This window comes from Podarcis erhardii (assembly GCF_964252035.2).
Source record: "Podarcis erhardii genome assembly, chromosome: 8".
NCBI classification, from domain to species: domain Eukaryota; kingdom Metazoa; phylum Chordata; class Lepidosauria; order Squamata; family Lacertidae; genus Podarcis; species Podarcis erhardii.
This window is the reverse complement of record NC_138499.1, coordinates 57,672,221-57,690,351: the sequence shown is the minus strand read 5'-3', so window position 1 is coordinate 57,690,351 and position 18,131 is coordinate 57,672,221.

Below are 18,131 nucleotides of genomic sequence, written 5' to 3'. Positions count from 1 at the left end.
AGAGCAGCACATGGAAACGCTGTTTACCTTCCAGCCGGAGCGGTACCTATTTATCTACTTGCACTTTGACGTGTTTTCGAACTGCTAGGTTGACAGGAGCAGGGACAGCGCAATGGAAGCTCACCCCGTCATGGGGATTCGAACTGCCGACCTTCTGATCGGCATGTCCTAGGCTCTGTGGTTTAACTCACAGTGCCACCCGCGTCCCCTGCATAAATCTTGAGCTTTGCAGCTTTTTGCTGGATAGAATGCTCACAAAGGCTTGATTCTTTTGGAGGCAGCTGGATGCTTGTACACCCTTAATTCATATTCTATAGCTTGTTTTCACTGGACATATAAATATTCTTAAATCAGTGGCAGAGAGATGTATTTCTGAGGCTGTGTCCAGTTCTTTTCTAACATTATTTTGATGGTGACACTGTGTGCAGGTCACCTTTGTGAAGCACCTTGAGAGATATAATTGTATCCCAAACTTTGCAAAGTGCCGCTGACACCAACAGTTGCAACATTGGCTACAATGAATGTGCAGTTTTGATATATGTTGTGTACGTAATTTTATTTTAAATGCAGCCATTCTAGCAGAAAATCTGCTCAGTAGTAGAAAAGCTGCCCTGACACTGTCCTGTAGCTTATCGGGCTGTACCATGAACTTAACAGATTTAGATGTTAAGCTTTCGGCTAACCCAGAAATATTGATCCACAGATAAAAAATGGGACATCGAGTATATTATTTCCAAAAGAGAGCAAGATATCAGAAGGCAACAGAGTATATATAACAACATTGTAAAATCAACACAAAGATGAAATGACTTTTTTTAGGTGGTCCTTTTCTAAAAATCAAGATACGAGCAGCCGCTTAATGACAGCACACAAAGAGGTTTGTGTATAGTGGAATTTTAGAGACAACGAAGATGTTATGTCAACAGACCCATGTATGACTGTAAGGTCTCTGCCACCTTTATATAAGTGGAGTGGGTGGAATCTTTAAAGAGTGCAGCATGCCATTGTTCTTCTTTCCCAGATTCTAAGCTATGCAACAGGGTTCTCACTCCACCCCCATACTACAGGCACTCCCAATATCTCCCACTAAAACCAATGGGATTTGAATGTGCTTAACTATGGCTGGAGGGATGCAGGTGGTGCTGTGGTCTAAACCACAGAGCCTAAGGCTTGGCGATCGGAAGGTTGGCAGTTCAAATGCCTGCAATGGGGTGAGCCCCCGTTGTTCGGTCCCAACTCCTGCCCACCTAGCAGTTTGAAAGCATGTCAAAGTGCAAGTAGATAAATAGGTACCGCTCCGGCGGGAAGGTACACGCCGTTTCCATGCACTGCTCTGGTTCGCCAGAAGCGGCTTAGTCATGCTGGCCACATGACCAGGAAGCTGTCAGTGGACAAATGCCAGGTTCCTTGGCCTATAGAACAAGATGAGCGCCACCACCCCAGAGTTGTTTGCGACTGGACTTAACTGTCAGGGGTCCTTTACCTTTTTTAAAAAAAACTTTGGCTGGATCATGCCTGTAGAACATATAACTAACACTTTAAAATAGTTTGCCATGTCTGAGCTTTCCAAACATTACAGGCCTACAGGGTGTATTATGCAAGGGAATTGCTTATTCTATAAGCATGACTCATGAGCTAGTTCATCAAAAACATGGCAGATTCCAGAGTGGCCATCAGAACTCTAATGTCAATGCAAAGTTATTGCTGTTCTTTTTATTATTAACACCTAGCTCACTTTTATCTGCCTTATCTCAGGGATCCAGTTGCCTGCTGTGTCTTATCCTGCACATGCTATGTCCCCACTGTGGAAGGACGTGTGCATCCAGAATTGGCCTCCACAGTTACTTATGGACTCACTGTTAAAAGTGTGTTTGTGGAAGGCAATCTTACTCAGCTACGAGTAATTGCCAAAGAAGAAGAAGAAGAAGGAGAAGAAGACTCCACATACAAGACTCCCTCTCAACACCATAACTATTCCCCAGACAGTTGCATGCATGAACAATAGTCCTGAGCATGGACAGCCTTGCCTAAGGGAGGGGCTGACTCAGATGAAGCCCTAATATTCTACTTTACTTGCTTTGTTTATTGGGCTGCAAAACGCACCACCATCTGCTCTCTGACTGCAGAAGAGTCTTTCAGCTTTCTTGTTGGCTGCGGTGGAATCTGAGCTAGAAGGAAGGACTTGGTGTGAGAGGTCTGAGGACTGAAACCTGCAAGGTCTGATTCTTCTCACATAAAGAAACTCTAATTAATAGACCAGGAGCACAATCCTGACCGCAAGTGCTACAGAGGATTCCCCTCAGCATAGCAGATGCAAGACTGGCTGCTTGGTGTTTGGCGTCTGGGGCTTTTAGTCCATCTCAAGTGAAAATATATAATTCTAGGCCACTCTTGTAATACATCACAGTCATTTTCTGCACTTTAGTTGTTTTTTCTCTCTCAATTTTCCCCTTACAAAATAAAACATCATTAAAGCAGGTTTAAAGTGCACTTTAGTGCCTGCAATCTTCCCATGCTATTCTTTAATATTTCATCATTAAATAGCAAAATAACCTGATATGATCCTAATTTAGTGCCAATTACACTGCATTGATCAAAGTGACCTTTTCATACTGGAGCACAAAAATCAATCCCACCGTACAACAAATGTCAGGGGGATGAGAGCAACATATAATCTGTGACAATCAAAACATTACTTACAAATGAAATCACCAATGACCTGCATGCCAAGGCAATTTCTGCATAATGTGCACTGTTTTTGTTTGTGGCTTTTGTTGAGAATTCTTTCCCCCACCCCATTCCCCATTGTCTGTTGCTTGATGCTGTTGTGTTATGTTGCTGTTTCTGTGGCAGATGATGGCCAGGACTCTTCAGATACTATAAAAAGGACCAGAAAAGCCATTGCCTTCGGTCACTTATTTAGGGCTGGTTTAGACAAGGATAAATCCTTCCGGGCAGCATCCCTGGATAGAAGCAGTATTTTCCAGGGAGTCGTGTGATGTGGTAGCACTTTATTTTTGCCATTGCATTTATGTCAATTTCAGCAGCAAAGCAGCAGCGGCAACTAGGGATGTGCACAACGTAAAAGCATACTTCTCAAGCTGAGTACTGTAGTAATGATTCTTTTCTTTTTGGCAAATGTTTCAGTAATATCTTTCCCCATGGTTTTGCTTTACTCCTCCCCCAAAAATGTCCCTTTACTTACCAACACATTGTCCTCACTTGCCTTCATCACAGTTGCCCTCACTTTCCTCACTGACATCATCACTTATGCAGATTGGATTTGCAGGTAACAATAGCCAGCATTTGGTAAAAAAATGGTGCAAAAGGAGTAGCTGTCATGGGAAACAGTTGGGCCAAGGGAGCATTAAAAGGATCAGCATTCATATCCCGCAGTTGTTCTTTCTGGGAACATTTCCACGAAAAATTACTAGTTTCTACTCACTGGTTCAATGTGGAGAATACACAATATAACTCTAGCTACTTTACACACACAGCCATGTAACTGAAAGTATCCAGGCTGCTATGTGTAGAGAAAGTCATTCATTATCTGGAGCTCTACCCATAACTTCAGCTCTCATTAAGTTATATTTCTCTATAGATTCCATTTTAACTGCCACATTCAAATTAACAATTATTCCGCACCGAAAAGTGAAGAAACGGCTTCTTTATCATTGAAATATCAATTGTTGGCATATCTTTAGTGAACTACTGGCAGAATACGAGTGTATTCTTCATCAAAGCCGTGCATAGTTTTATGAAATTAAATGTGTGAATTTCCGTGTGTAAAGCAGGCATATAGAGGAAGGAAACCTGCGCTGTATGTTTTTACTTTGCAACAGTTCGCATAAAAGCAGCTGCTAATTGTACATAATATTTAGTTTTTGTATCGGAAAAAGGGATCATATGGTTAAGTATGGACTCCTTTCTTTCCTAGGAAAGCAGGTCAGGCATTTAAATTTCTTAAAAATAGGACAACCTTGAACAGGAACCTACATAGTTGGCTACCACATGCCAACTTGAATAAAATATTGGGGTAAGCCCTGCCCCACATAATCAATCACACACCATTTGAATGGCAATGCCCATCAACTTTGGGGGTGGGGTAGCCCTGTCAAATATTTTATTGTGGGGGCCAAAACCCCCTTGGACCCTAGGAGTTGGCTTCTATGGAAGCATAGCAGAAACAAAACAAAATAAAAAAATTCCTTCCAGTAGCACCTTAAAGACCAACTAAGTTAGTTCTAGGTATGAGCTTTCGTGTGCATGCACACTTCTTCAGATACACTGAAACAGAAGTCACCAGACCCTTCTATATAGTGAGAAGGTGGGGAGGGGTATTACTCAGAAGGGTGGTGGGAATGGGTGATTGGCAGATAGCTGTGATGAGCCTGTTGACGACTCTTAACGACTGCAATAGGTCTTACAGGAAAAAGCAAGGGGTGAGAAGGTGAAAAATGGCTTTGTCATGTATAATGAGATAAGAATCCAATGTCTTTGTTCAGACCAGGTCTCTCCATGGTTACCATGGCTCATCACAGCTATCTGCCAATCACCCATTCCCACCACCCTTCTGAGTAATACCCCTCCCCACCTTCTCACTATATAGAGGGGTCTGGTGACTTCTGTTTCAGTGTATCTGAAGAAGTGTGCATGCACACGAAAGCTCATACCAAGAACTGACTTAGTTGGTCTTTAAGGTGCTACTGGAAGGAATTTTTTTTTATTTTGTTTTGACTATGGCAGACCAACACGGCTACCTATCTGTAACTAGCAGAAACAAAGGGAGCATTTGTTGTTATTTAGATGTTTAGTCGTGTCCGACTCTTCATGATTCCATGGACCAGAGCACGCCAGGCACTCCTGTTTTCCACTGCCTCCCGCAGTTTGGTCAAACTCATGCTGGTAGCTTCGAGAGCACTGTCCAACCATCTCGTCCTCTGTCGTCCCCTTCTCCTTGTGCCCTCAATCTTTCCCAACATCAGGGTCTTTTCCAGGGAGGCTTCTCTTCTCATGAGGTGGCCAGAGTATTGGAGCCTCAGCTTCAGAATTTGTCCTTCCAGTGAGCACTCAGGGCTGATTTCCTTAAGAATGGATAGGTTTGATCTTCTTGCAGTCCATGGGACTCTCAAGAGTCTCCTCCAGCACCATAATTCAAAAGCATCGATAAAGGGAAGTTTTCCTTCTGCACATATGTTTTCCCTCTGCACATAACTGTTGCATTATGGGGAAGCATTGCTTCTTTTCTCTTGCATTCTGGGAACTCTTGCTCATGATCTTTTCTCTGTTTCTGCACACACTGTACGAACCTGTTCCAAACACCAAGATATTCCCTCATCGCTCCGTTCTCCTTAGGTTCATGTTGACCTGTTCTCCATGCATAGTCGACCATATCTATAGAACTTGATTATTGTATTCTTTCATGCTATGATCAATCATTAGTAATTGTTTCATGCCATATTAATCTTTAGTTAGGAGGTTTCATGCCTGTCTAGTCCCAACCTTGTTTCCCAGCCTTTAATCTACCGGTGATTAATGTTCACATGTAATTCCCACCCCTCACATGTAATTCCCGCCTTGTATGTATGTTAACCAATCAGCATTAAGTTTCTTTGTGTTTGTATCAACCAATCAGCCACAAGCACACCTGTGGCAATGTTTGTAATATTCAATAAAAGAGAGTTCCCGGGACTTCCCCGGCAGACGCCTCATGACACCCACTGCTCGTCTCCCGTGATTTTCATTCCTACACATCAATTCTTCGGCAATCAGCCTTCTTTACGGTCCAGCTCTCACTTCCATACATCACTACTGGGAAAACCATAGCTTTCAGTATATGGACCTTTGTTGGCAAGGTGATGTCTCTGCTTTTTAAGATGTTGTCTAAGTTTGTCATTGCTTTTCTCCCAAGAAGCAGGCGTCTTTTAATTTCGTGGCTGCTGTCACGAGGGAGCATAGGAATCTCCTTATACTGAGTCAGACCACTGGTCCATCTAGCTCAATACTGCCTACACCAGGGTATCAGACAGGCATTTTTCCCAGCTCTACCTAGAGATGCTGAGGACTGTATCTTCTGCATGCAAAGCAGCCCCTCAACCCCTGAGCTATGGTGCTTTCCCCGAAAGGGAAGCTTTGCTGAAAGCCTTTGAAGTATAGACTCTTAAAATTATCCCATCAAGATGTCTTTTAAATTTATCTTTTGTCTTTATAACTTCCAGTAGTATTGGCTAGGAAACGTACTACGTGTTTCACTTACCAAACTGATCCAAGCCATAGTTCTCTGTCTTAGCCACAGAACATGAATATCTCTGCTCCTAGCAAGTCCATTAACAAACATGATTTATGACTGACACTTAACCGGCTCTGTACATAGCCCTGGTAAGAGCTAAATAATATTCAAGTGCTGGTTATGAACCAAATCCAATTCATTTCACGCTGATGCAGATTAGTTCCAGACTAATACTAAGAAGCACTATGGGCAGACTGCTAAGGTGACTCCCTCCTTCTAAACATGTCTCTCCAACGCAATTTGCAGCTTAACAGCCACTCTATAAATGATGTGATTAAGTTTTATACATTTCTGTATATTTGATGTATTTACCCAAATGCAGCTGTCATTCTGTATACGGTTTCAGATGTTTAGGAGTGACTCAATTGTTTGGAGTGGATGCTTTTCAAAAGGCCTTTGGAGATGGCTTTGGATTATAATTACTATTTTTTAAAAAAACTGGATTCAAATCCAAAGAGCTGCTATGTCCAGATTCACATGTGATCCCATCTCTTTGCGCAGCTGGGGGTTTCAAACCCAGCAACAAAGTAGAAAATAACATTTCCAGAAATCACAAGGCTGTGCAAGTAAAGAGGAGGGAATAGTTCTCTAAAGAAAGGAAAAGTTGTATAAGGAAGTCCAATAGAGAAAGTCCATAGCACTGAGCAGATGAAGAGGTAAAAAGGTAAACGTAAAGGACCCCTGACAGTTAAGTCCAGTTGCAAACGACTCTGGGGTTGCAGCGCTCATCTCACTTTACTGGCCAAGGGAGCTGACATTTGTCCGCCAACAGTTTTTCTGGTTCATGTGGCCAGCATGACTAAGCCGCTTCTGGCAAAACTACAGTAGAGCAGCGCACGGAAATGCTGTTTACCTTCCTGCTGGAGCAGTACCTATTTATACACTTGCACTTTGAGGTGCTTTCAAACTGCTAAGTTGGCAGGAGCTCACCCCGTTGTGGGGATTCGAACCGCCGACCTTCTGATCGGCAAGCCCTAGCATCAGTGGTTTAGACCACAGCGCCACATGCGTTCCACATATGAAGAGGTACCCCCCCAAAAAAAACCCCCATAAGACAATGCAGACAATGGATGTGTGTGAAAGGTTGTTGCTTATCACTCACAGGCAGGGAAACGGTGACCCGAAAGCATATGTATATGTGCCTGGCCAATGGAGAAGCATGATGGGAGCTGTAGTTGCACACCATTGTTGGAATCCACAGATTCCCTTGAATCCCACCTGTGTTAATGTGCTAGGAAGGTCTCATCTGGTTTCAGGCTTCCTGCTTGCCTTGTCCCAAACCTCAGCACACAGCAGTAGTCTGAAGTCTCGGGTTAGGCAAATAGGAAGCCACTCACCTAGTGACGAATGGATCTGTCTCTTTATGATCTGTGCCCAATGTGCATGTCTTCTTTTCTGTTCTGCCCCATTTCCTCATTAACCTGATCAAACCTACTGTGTAGATATTTATAAATATTTATCACAAAACATGACATTTACCAAATTATTTGAATGTATGCATTTCTAAACATATGTTATCCTAAAATATTCCTGTTTAAGGCATTTTGGTTTGTTGTTTTGAGCAGAGAACCATATTGCAAAATTCAGAAAAGGGCGCAATCTGAAGAATAATTATGTTCCAAAAGGCTCTGAGAGGTGCAGTTTAGATCGCTTCACTTTTGGATTCACAGAAGTTGAATACCTCAAGTATCCCTGTACTGATCTAGCCTCAGATTCAGTGATCTCACATTGAGTCATGGGATGGTTTCCATTATTTATCTTCCTCCCCACACTTGCAGTGATTCCTTCCGAGCCTCACCTGACAACTTTTATCCTGTCCTTTATTAATGCACCCAGTTATTTTGCTCAGTCATTCATGCTGCTTGCCATAACTAAGCACTAAAGTTATGGCAACTAGAAGGCTGCAGTCCCTGACCCTAATCCAGAACAGGGTGTTTTTCAGTGGAGTGGAGCTGGATCAGAAAAGGAGCCACTGAATCCTAAGCAAGGCCAACTCCTGGAGATGGGTCCAATCAAGGCCTCTTTGTTGAGCCTACCTGTTACTGGCAGAACTGTGTGTGTGTGTGTAACTACTGCCACCACCTCCTGCTCTGGCTTGTCAACACAAGCAGAGGAGAGTGTAGTGGAGGCTCTGCCCTGCCCGAAATAGCTGTGTTCTACCTCAACTGTCAGAGGCATTCTACCTGTGAATATACCAGTTTCTGGAATTTACAGGTGGGCAGAGTGCTGTTGTGCTCTTTTCCAGCTTATAGGCATCTGGTCAGCCTTTGCGAAAACAGGATGCTGGACAGGACGGGCCATTGGCCTGCTCCAGAAGGCCTGTCTTATGTTCTTACATTCTACCCAGCATTGAAAATTCAGAAATATCCACATTTTATAAGCAACTCTTTTTAATCTCCTTTCTTTGTTTTAAACCCAAATAATAATCTAAAAAGTCCCACACTGGAGTCATATATATATAAATCAATTTATTTTGAAGTTTCAGGGCAGACACAATATAGCTTATGTGGACATTTGAGCATGGCTACTTATGCGGAATGGTTGAACGAAATATATGAAAATATGTCTGTGTCCTGGCAATTTAATACCAATCTTTTTAGTCAGGTTGTGGTGATTTCTGATACATGGATATTAGGCCCTGAATTGAATTACTACACTAGCTTTAATGCATGACCAGAGGAGTAGAGAGATATGGGGAAAGTGAGGCAGCAAAAGAAAGCTTTGAAAGAGAGGAGTAAATGAGTTATGCTAAATTTGTGAATAAATCTTAAATAAAGATTTATTACTTCTCCATACAATACTTTTCCATTCAAAAATGACCTCACAGTACAAGATCCAATTTGCATGTACCATTGCATTAAATAGAACTGCACTCCAATCTTGTTTCAAATCATCATATGCAAAATTCCAAATCTAACTGTGCAATCCTATACTGTCTTCTCATATGTACGTCCCACTGAGTTCAATAAAACTTACTACAAAGTATAACAGGTAAGGTAAAGGTAAAGGCTGCATGCTTAAAGAATGAATATTTGAGTGTTTTAAAGCATTGCACAGGTGTACATGTTTATCACTGTACTAGTAATTGTTAAAGGCTCATTCGTTTGCGTATGTTGAGACATCTGGGGAGATCTGGGTCGTTTCTTATCAATATTCTTTTAATTCTTTATGCTTGAACTGTGTTCATAAATTTAATCCCCAGATTGCATAGAAAAACTAATCATTGTTCCCAGCTATAAATCATATCTTATTAAAGAGAACTGAATTTTCTGGGATCACAAATTGGAAAATTATGAACTTAATTCTTTACAAATTGCACTGGAGATAATATCTGATAATCCATTAAGAACATCTTAATCGATGCCTCCCACCAAAGCACACTGATAAGAACACAAGTACTGTTGATTAAAAGAGTGCAGTGTAATGGTTTATAAAAACGTCAAAGCACTTGAAATTAATACTATGCTAATGCATCAAGCAACTAATTTAGTTTGGAGAAAAAAAGCCATATGCCAAGGATTCCGAGTTAAAAACAGTTCCTATGCATGCCACTTGCCAAAAGCAAATAAAACTGTGCTGATATTCTATATAAATAACAACCCTAGTTTAATTTTCTGAATGTAGCATAGGAAGCTTAAGTTCAGGCTAAATTGTAAGTACTACAGTTTAATTCAATGCACCTTTCCTCAGATTAGCTAAACTAGTATATTTGGATTTGTGTCTGAACAGACCTCAGTGATGATATTTGGGATTAAGTGGCTTGCCTCGTATATTATGCAAGCAATGGGGGAGTTGTACTGACAAGGAGATAAATGCAATGAGTTGTTTATTTTTTTGGAGCCCAAGAAAATCCAGAAACAGCTTCTGTGGCCAAACACCTGCAATAAAATAGGGCAAAAAGAAATAAAATATAGGCAGACAAAAGTCTGTTTCTGCTGCCCTTAGCTGATCCCTGGAAATGTCTAGCAGGTTCTCTAACATTCCTGAAATGCCCTTGGCCCTCTTAGATGTTCTAATACAGATAGGAGGAGAAGTTTGATGCTATTTGGATTGAAAGGTGAATCTACACTTTTCAAAACAAAACAGCCATCCTTCTGTATTTGCACTTTTCTGAATTTTGCGATGTAGTTCTGCATTTAAGCAATGAGTTTAAAAAATGCACATTCTGAGGTAAAGTGTGCATAAAAATGCATGGGTTAGTGAAATCTAACACATAACACATTTTTGTATTTGGAGAAAAAAACTAATATAGTTTAGCAAAAATGTGTATAAGAGGCAAACTTCCCACACGTATAGGAGAAGTAATTCTCGTGAAAAAACATGGTGAAGAGATTTCAACATGCTCTTGGGTATCCAGAGTTTCTGATAATGAATTTATTCTCATTTGGGAGAAAGAACTGGATTCCTGGTTGTAGATGGTCATTTGCTTTCCTGGTTAAAAACAAACAAACTCCTAATGGCTCTGCTAATATGCTGCTTGGCATATACTATAAAACAGGGGTGGCTAACCAATGATCCTCCAGATGTTGTCGAACTTCAGAATGGCCAGTTGTCAAAGATGATGGTAGTTGCTGTCCAATAACCTTTGGAGGGCCACAGCCTAGTAACCCCTGCTAGAAAGGATATCCAAAACTATGGCCTGCCAGAAGCTAGAATACCAAATTAACCTTTGATTGGGACTAAAAGGTACTCAGATTTCAGTGGATTCAGCTGCATTCTGTAGCTGCTGCAGTTTTGGTTTTGGCAATTTCTTTAAAGGGGAAAAATTATATTTTCCGTCATTTCCTGTTGCCCTTCCAGAGGGTTTGAGACTCAGCACCAGTTCCTTGGCTTCTACCTTAGGAGAGCGCTTTTAAAAATATCTACAAAGCCCACATTCCTGCCCTACAGCCAATGGACAGTTCTCAAGTATGAGAAGTGAAATATGCAAAAGGATAACCACGTAAGTTGTCATCTTCTGAAAATTACTGATACTTTACAAATGGGCAAAACATGCTTTCTGAATAGTTGGCATATCCAAAAACGAAAGATTCCCCCCTCCTATATATGACATTTCCTCCTTTAAAAATAAACAAACAGCAACACATCCTTAATATTCAAGGGAAATTGGTGACTGACAAGAGACAAACAATTCCTCCAATTCCTTAGTGAATGTAATAACTGTTAATTATGTGAAATGAAGCAATTTTCCCCTGTTATAAAGAAGGGATGGTTTCTAAATATGTCTGCTATTTGGTAATACATAGCCCTTCAATCTGAAAAGAGAATGCTATTCTACTTGTTCCATTTGTTTGGGAAAATAGGTCCAAATTGATTAAACTAATCATTTTATTCTAACTGCTCTTTTTAAAGGCAACTGCTGATTGCCTGCCCCCTTTTGTCGCTGCAGCAAAGCCCAAGATGGTACAAAATAACAATCTTGCCAGTTGTCACAACTATTTGCTCATTCCTTAATTAAACATAATATAGGGAACAGTATAATTCACATCTAATTAGAGAACATCTTCTTTAGTCATAAGGCAATATGGTTTGGGGAAAAAATATGGAAAGGGGCTGTGGGGAGTGACATCAGAATGCCTGCTGTTCTCACCCAGTTACACTGGCCACAAGACCACAGTGCGGTTTTAGATATGTTCCCTCGCCTCCTCACTTTCAATGGACATCTCTCCTGAGTAGGGATCATGCTAATTCACTTTGAAATGCTGTGAGATCCAATTCAGGCTGTGCAACCACAGGCCATTGGGCTTCAGACCCTGAAGCCCAATGACGTCAGTAGACCTTATACTCATTCAGCTCTGTTGGTCTGAGGCTGTAAAGCAACATCGGAAACATTGGGCTAGATTCAAAATTGAATCACATTTGCAAGGTTTATTCCAGAAGCATATATTGTTTCAGCAAGACCTAATATACGCAGGGACAACGTTTATCCCCTTTCCTCTTTTCTGATTAGCAGCCCTACCTCTACAGTTTTAGGTTCAGATACAGTATACCTTTGGGTATTGGTTCCTGAAGTAAGGACAAACAACAATATGAGGGGTATGTTTCTTTTAGGTCTTCCTTGTGTGGGCCTCTGAGAAGCAGCTGCTTGGTGGCCACTGGTGGAGATAAAATGAATGCTGTACTAGATGGATTCTGTCTGATTCTGACAAGTTTCTTCTTATGTTCTTACTAATGTGGCCCACATCCAGCCACACATGCACAGCATTTTGCAGGTTTCACAATAAGTAGACATTACATTCTAATGGCCAATAATCCATACTGGATATATCAGAACAACCCAGATAACTGTTGACTTCAGAACTGTTCACTTCAGATAACCATTCACAGAATTCTCTGATCCGTGTGCAACAGATGTAAATGTACATTCAGAAAAGGATCAACACACAGTGCCTATCCATTCTTAACTGAAACAAAATAAAAAAATTCCTTCCAGTAGCACCTTAAAGAAGGAAGGAATTTTTTTATTTTGTTTTGACTATGGCAGACCAACACGGCTACCTATCTGTAACATTCTTAACTGAACATCCTTTGCAAACCATTGACACATATCTTAGGAACAGCAATATATAATTATTTACATGATAGATACACCTGGTGAAGGCTGAGGTGTGTGTCTTCTTCCAGGGTCATGCAAACACACACACAACCAACAACAACCCTAGAGCTAGATCTATCCAGTTTGCTTTAAAGCTCCCTTTCCAAAGCTGTTACTTTAAAAAAAAAAAAGGCTTTCCACAATGACCAGAAAAATCCATCTTTACCGACCTAGAAAAAAAGTTTATGACTTAGGCTTCTCTGGTAGATCTATTAGTAGCTGCAAAGTTAAGGAAACCCAGCAAGTGCCCACCTTCGGTTAATCTCTCCCTCTTCTGATTGAGAGGCCTTCTACAAACAAAGGTTTTAACATTCAAAAGAGAGCTCGCCCAAGGGTCTTGTTACTCCATATAAAAATTAACCAGACTTTCCTTTCCCCACGTGGGAATAGACATCTGTTACAACACAATGCAGAAGAATGTAGCCCGCCTGTTAGCGGTGAGAGGGCACCTGCATACCAGGGCTAATATTTTTGACATCAGTAGCAATAAAACTTAAATCAGCTGCTTCACTTTGCTGAGGCTTCCAGGAGGATTGAAACGGAGCAGCATTTGCTTGCTTGTTTTTATATTGCTTCAGATAGAAATATTTTAAGACAAATGTGTGGAGGGTGACACGCATTGCAACCCTACAAGGCAGTCAGCTCTTTAAGAAGAAAAGGGTAGCCTCCCCTCACAAAAGCTCTACATTTTAGCTTAACTATATCCAGAGAGAATACTGAGGTGTAGAGAAATAATACCATGTACATGCTTCACTTAGGCCACATTCACACCAGATATTTAAAGAGCCATAATACCGCTTTAAACAGTCATGGCATCCCACAAGTAATTCTGGGAACTGTAGTTTGATCAACCCTCACTGGCTTCTCATCTGGTTCATGTACATGGGACAAATGATTGTTTGTTGTGGTTTTAAAAAATTGGACTCAGGCATCCAGATCCTAGACACATTGACTCAAAACCAAATCCCATTATTTCTGGAATTTGCTTACATTTGGTGTTGTAAGCAGAATCCGGAGTCTAATTGGAGACCTCATCCAGTCACATTTAGAAAGGCAGCAATCGTGGCCTTGTGTACTTTTTCAAACCCCCCTCTTAGTGGAGTGCACCTGCCCATCACTGCGTGTAGGCCCAGCCCGCTTCCTGTGAAGTAGTTGGGTTTAGAAGAATTAGTTCTGCTTGCTTTGTGAGGCTGAGCCAGCCTCTGAATTTCTTATTCAACCCCCCACTCTGTTGCTCAAGCTCAACTGGAACCATTTCGCACTTCCATTGTTCGGAGTTTTTTAATTTGTTTCCCTCCAGTTGAGCACATGTTTTAAAAGACGACCCCCCCCAGCAGTCTTCTCCCTCCCCCCTCTTTTCACATGACTAAGCGATTATCTTCTTCCTAATCAAAGAGACAGATGAAAAGAGTTTATTAATAAAAGTTTCCCCTTCAGGAAGATTGGAAATGAATGATTAGTAAAATACACCCAATTTTACTTAAAGACCCCCCTCATAGAGAGGCATCTGTGAAGGGCAGGGATTCCAGAGTCGTGGCAAGTAGTCGGGCATCTGGAAGCTATTTGCGATATGGATTAGAAGTCAAGCTGCACAAAGATACTGCCTCCAGTCACAAAAGCTTCTTCTGCGGAAGCAGAGAGAGGAGAGAGAAAAAAACATGCCGCTTGTTTACTGTGCTACTTTCCCCCTTTGCTTGTTATCTGTTTTATTTCCTCTCACGCTCCCCTCTCCCCACACCATTCATGTGCAATTATATCTCCAGAAATATGCCAGCTGGTGGGACTTGTTAAGCATATATATTCACCATGGAAAGATTTAGGAAGAAGAAAGAGGAGATGGCAATTCGCATGTGCAGAAAAATACTCTGGAATGACGGTGGCCCAGAAGCTGTTGCTGGTAGGACCAAAATTTAGACACTTCCCAGCAGTCCTCTTTCCAAACTGTATTTCAATATATAGCGTCCCGTCCCCCTCCCCAGAAAATAAAGAGGAACTGTGAGTAAAGTCTCTTATATCTGAATGCTCAAGTCAGAAAAAGAGAGAGTGGCAGGCTTGGTGTGTGTGGACTCAGCAGCTAATCACATTGCATTCCAGTCTTGGTGTCTTTTTGGCACTCAGTCCATCCAGTTCCATATCATACCCTTGAGTGCTGTCCATTTCCGTCCCAATGTATACATTTTGTATGCATCTTTTATGCAAAATGCCTATATTTGTGAGAATTTCCTGTGCACCAAAAGTTCAGACTGTGCACAGCGCCCCCCCCCCCCCGGATATGGGGGCCGGGAGAATCTATGACCTGACCCAGGAAAAGCTGAGATAATGGCTGCACTCCACCTGGTGAACCACTTCTGCTTCCACCACAGGACACTCAGTACTGGCAAAATAGAGGTGATGCCAACAACACAAGTTGATTAAGAACCTGCATTAATGCTGCATTAATACATGGAACACCTCTAAGATTTTTTGCTGGGGTTCCCCCGCCCCCATTCTTCAGAATTCCATCACTGTTTCTTCCATGCAGGAACATGAGGAACATCAAGCCATTATGACTATCACAAGACCATTCTGTGCCTCACAAAAAGGATCCAACAATCTGCTCATCTTTAAGTCCTTAGCATGCAGACTGTTTTTTGTTTGCAGGAGTCTGGAGCTGGTCAGGGAAGAACACAAAAGTGTTTTTGTGTGCAGAAACGGATGGATTTTGTCCAGTTTTGTTACACACACACAAACACATATCTACATTAGTGAAATTTAAGAAAACTAAATAAATTGGAAGAGTATATTAGAAAATATATTCACATCTCAAATCACACCAAAACAAAACAAACACTCTGGCTAATGCAGCAGGTGTAAAATGAGGCAATGAGGGATGGGAATTGGCTAAAAACACTCACACATTGCTTCTCTTTTTCTTTCCTTTAGACTGAAGTCAGCAAGCGACATATAATATGGAGATCAATGTGAATTAAGAATAGCATTTATCAATTGGAATTTACACCCTCAATAGAAAAATGTAAGACACACAAACACACAGAAAACAAGCATATCAGGCTGGTACGACTCTTCTCTTCTATTGTGTAAGCGATACTTTCCCTTTAGTATTAAAAAGGGGCTTATAATTTACAAAGAAAGCCAATCAATAAATAAACTGTCCCTAATCAGCCAAAGAGCTGGCAGAATGACATTCCATTATCCTGTCAGACATATTGCAATCAAATGCAGGGAACCTCAAAAGGCAGGACTACGTCTTGTAGCTTGAGAGATCACTCTTTCCTGCCATTGCCCAGATATTTTACACCACAGTTTTGTGTCTGTGAAAGGAAAGTGAAAGGAAATCAACCTACATGCTGTACTGATTCCTGGGAACATTGTGTGCGTGCGTGTGTGTGTCATTTTATTTCATAAAGCAGTGTAAACTTCATCTGCTGGGCAAAGCGGCTCCCCTGTTGTGACGGCACTGTGTCACTTGGGCTCGGTGACAGCTGATTCTCAGCAGACAGCGCTGTCAGAGAATCAGAGACTTCCACATGTACAAGTGAAATTAACTTCTGTTAGTCTGACATTTCCCACAATCAATACTCACAGGGTCCTTGTCTCTAGGATCAAAATTCATAAATCAAAAGCAGAGAGCATGAAATAAGGTATTTGATAAATCCATTAACTGAAGTGGAAGTATACTTCTGCCAGGCTGTTTATAGTATACAGACACACTCGTGGGGGTAGAGGAAAGTATAGAAGGAAGGAAAGAAATGCCTTCAAATATGTTAAGAACAAGCAGTTGTGTTTTTCTGCATTTTTTTTTTTAAATGAGAATAAAAGATTTGGATTATTGTATTGCTTTTCCAGCAGGGCCATTGCACTAAAAAATAAAGGATGGACAGCACAGGAATGTTATCACATTTTGGTTTGGGGTCTTGTTGGATAGGGAGAATCACTATTCTGACCTTATGAGTGGGATGGTCTTGTTAGTTACCAATTCTGATCCTATGGTTGCCCTCATTTCCTTGACAGCCTACCAGGACTTCAGTGTGGCTAGAACAGGAGCTGCAGTAATTTCTGGGACTTGATCCACAATCCAGAAAGCTACTTGCACCCAAGTTTGTGACACTAGGATTTCTGTTCATTAAATAACTATGTTTTATGCAAATTGTCATTCCTATCTATCTGTCTATCTATCTACACACACAATTCTAAGCTAACATGCAAGTGTCAGGAAAATATATGTGGCTTTTTCAAGCAATGAATAAAAATATATCATTTTTACCTTTTTAGAAGGCAAATTGTGATTCAGGAGTCTTTCTCCCCTCCCAAATCACAATGTAACTCTGCAGTTCTGTCCTTTTATGTACCTTATAATTCTACATTTCTGAAGACCCCTTGATGAGGCTCCCCCCCCCCCTAAAAAGCATGGCAAGGAAGGATTTTTTAAAAAGTTAAAAGCTTAATTTAAGAATTTTTTATTGCTCTTCTTTAACAAAGCAACAATAAAAACTATCCCTAGAATCCTACAAGCAGTTGAGGTCAGACAACTCCTATTCCTTTTGAACCTTCAGTGCCTACTGAAGACTTTTCTTTATTGCAGCAGGCATTTAACTAAATTCTGATTTTATAGTTTAGACTTTTTTTTGTACTGAGCTGCTTATACACCACTTAGAAATTATTGTAATTAAGTGCTATATAAATTGTCAAAGTAATAAAAAATAGAACAATTTCGGTGTTCTAGACAGCTGAACACCATAAGGCCTGTTGGAGACCCATCAACCCCTACAGAAGGACACAAACAAGCACCAGAAAGTAAAGAATGGCATAAATCTGTAAAATAATTTAAAATGTGCAGGCAAGAACACATACCACTCTGCCACCTCTTAACTATTTGAAAGTAAGAAATAATGTCACTTCCCCAAAGGGACTGTCTCTTTGAATTCACCCACAAAACTAGACTGGACCTATTTGTCTGCAAATTGGCAAGTTTCATCATTCTGGAGGTGCTCCTGTGCCTTTAAATTTCATCCACTTTGTCCAAACAGAGCTTCATTTTATAATGCACAACTCCAATCAAAGCAGCGAGCAACTCAGAAAGAAAAGTGTATTTGTTTATTCTTTATGTACAGATGTAGATACCTGTACAATACAAATCCTGGAACCCATGCTGTGTACTACCTCCAGTGTTACAGGTAACGTACAGCTGAATATGAGTTTCTGGGGATTGTGAGTAGCAGAGTCCTTTGACACTTATATCCTGCTTTT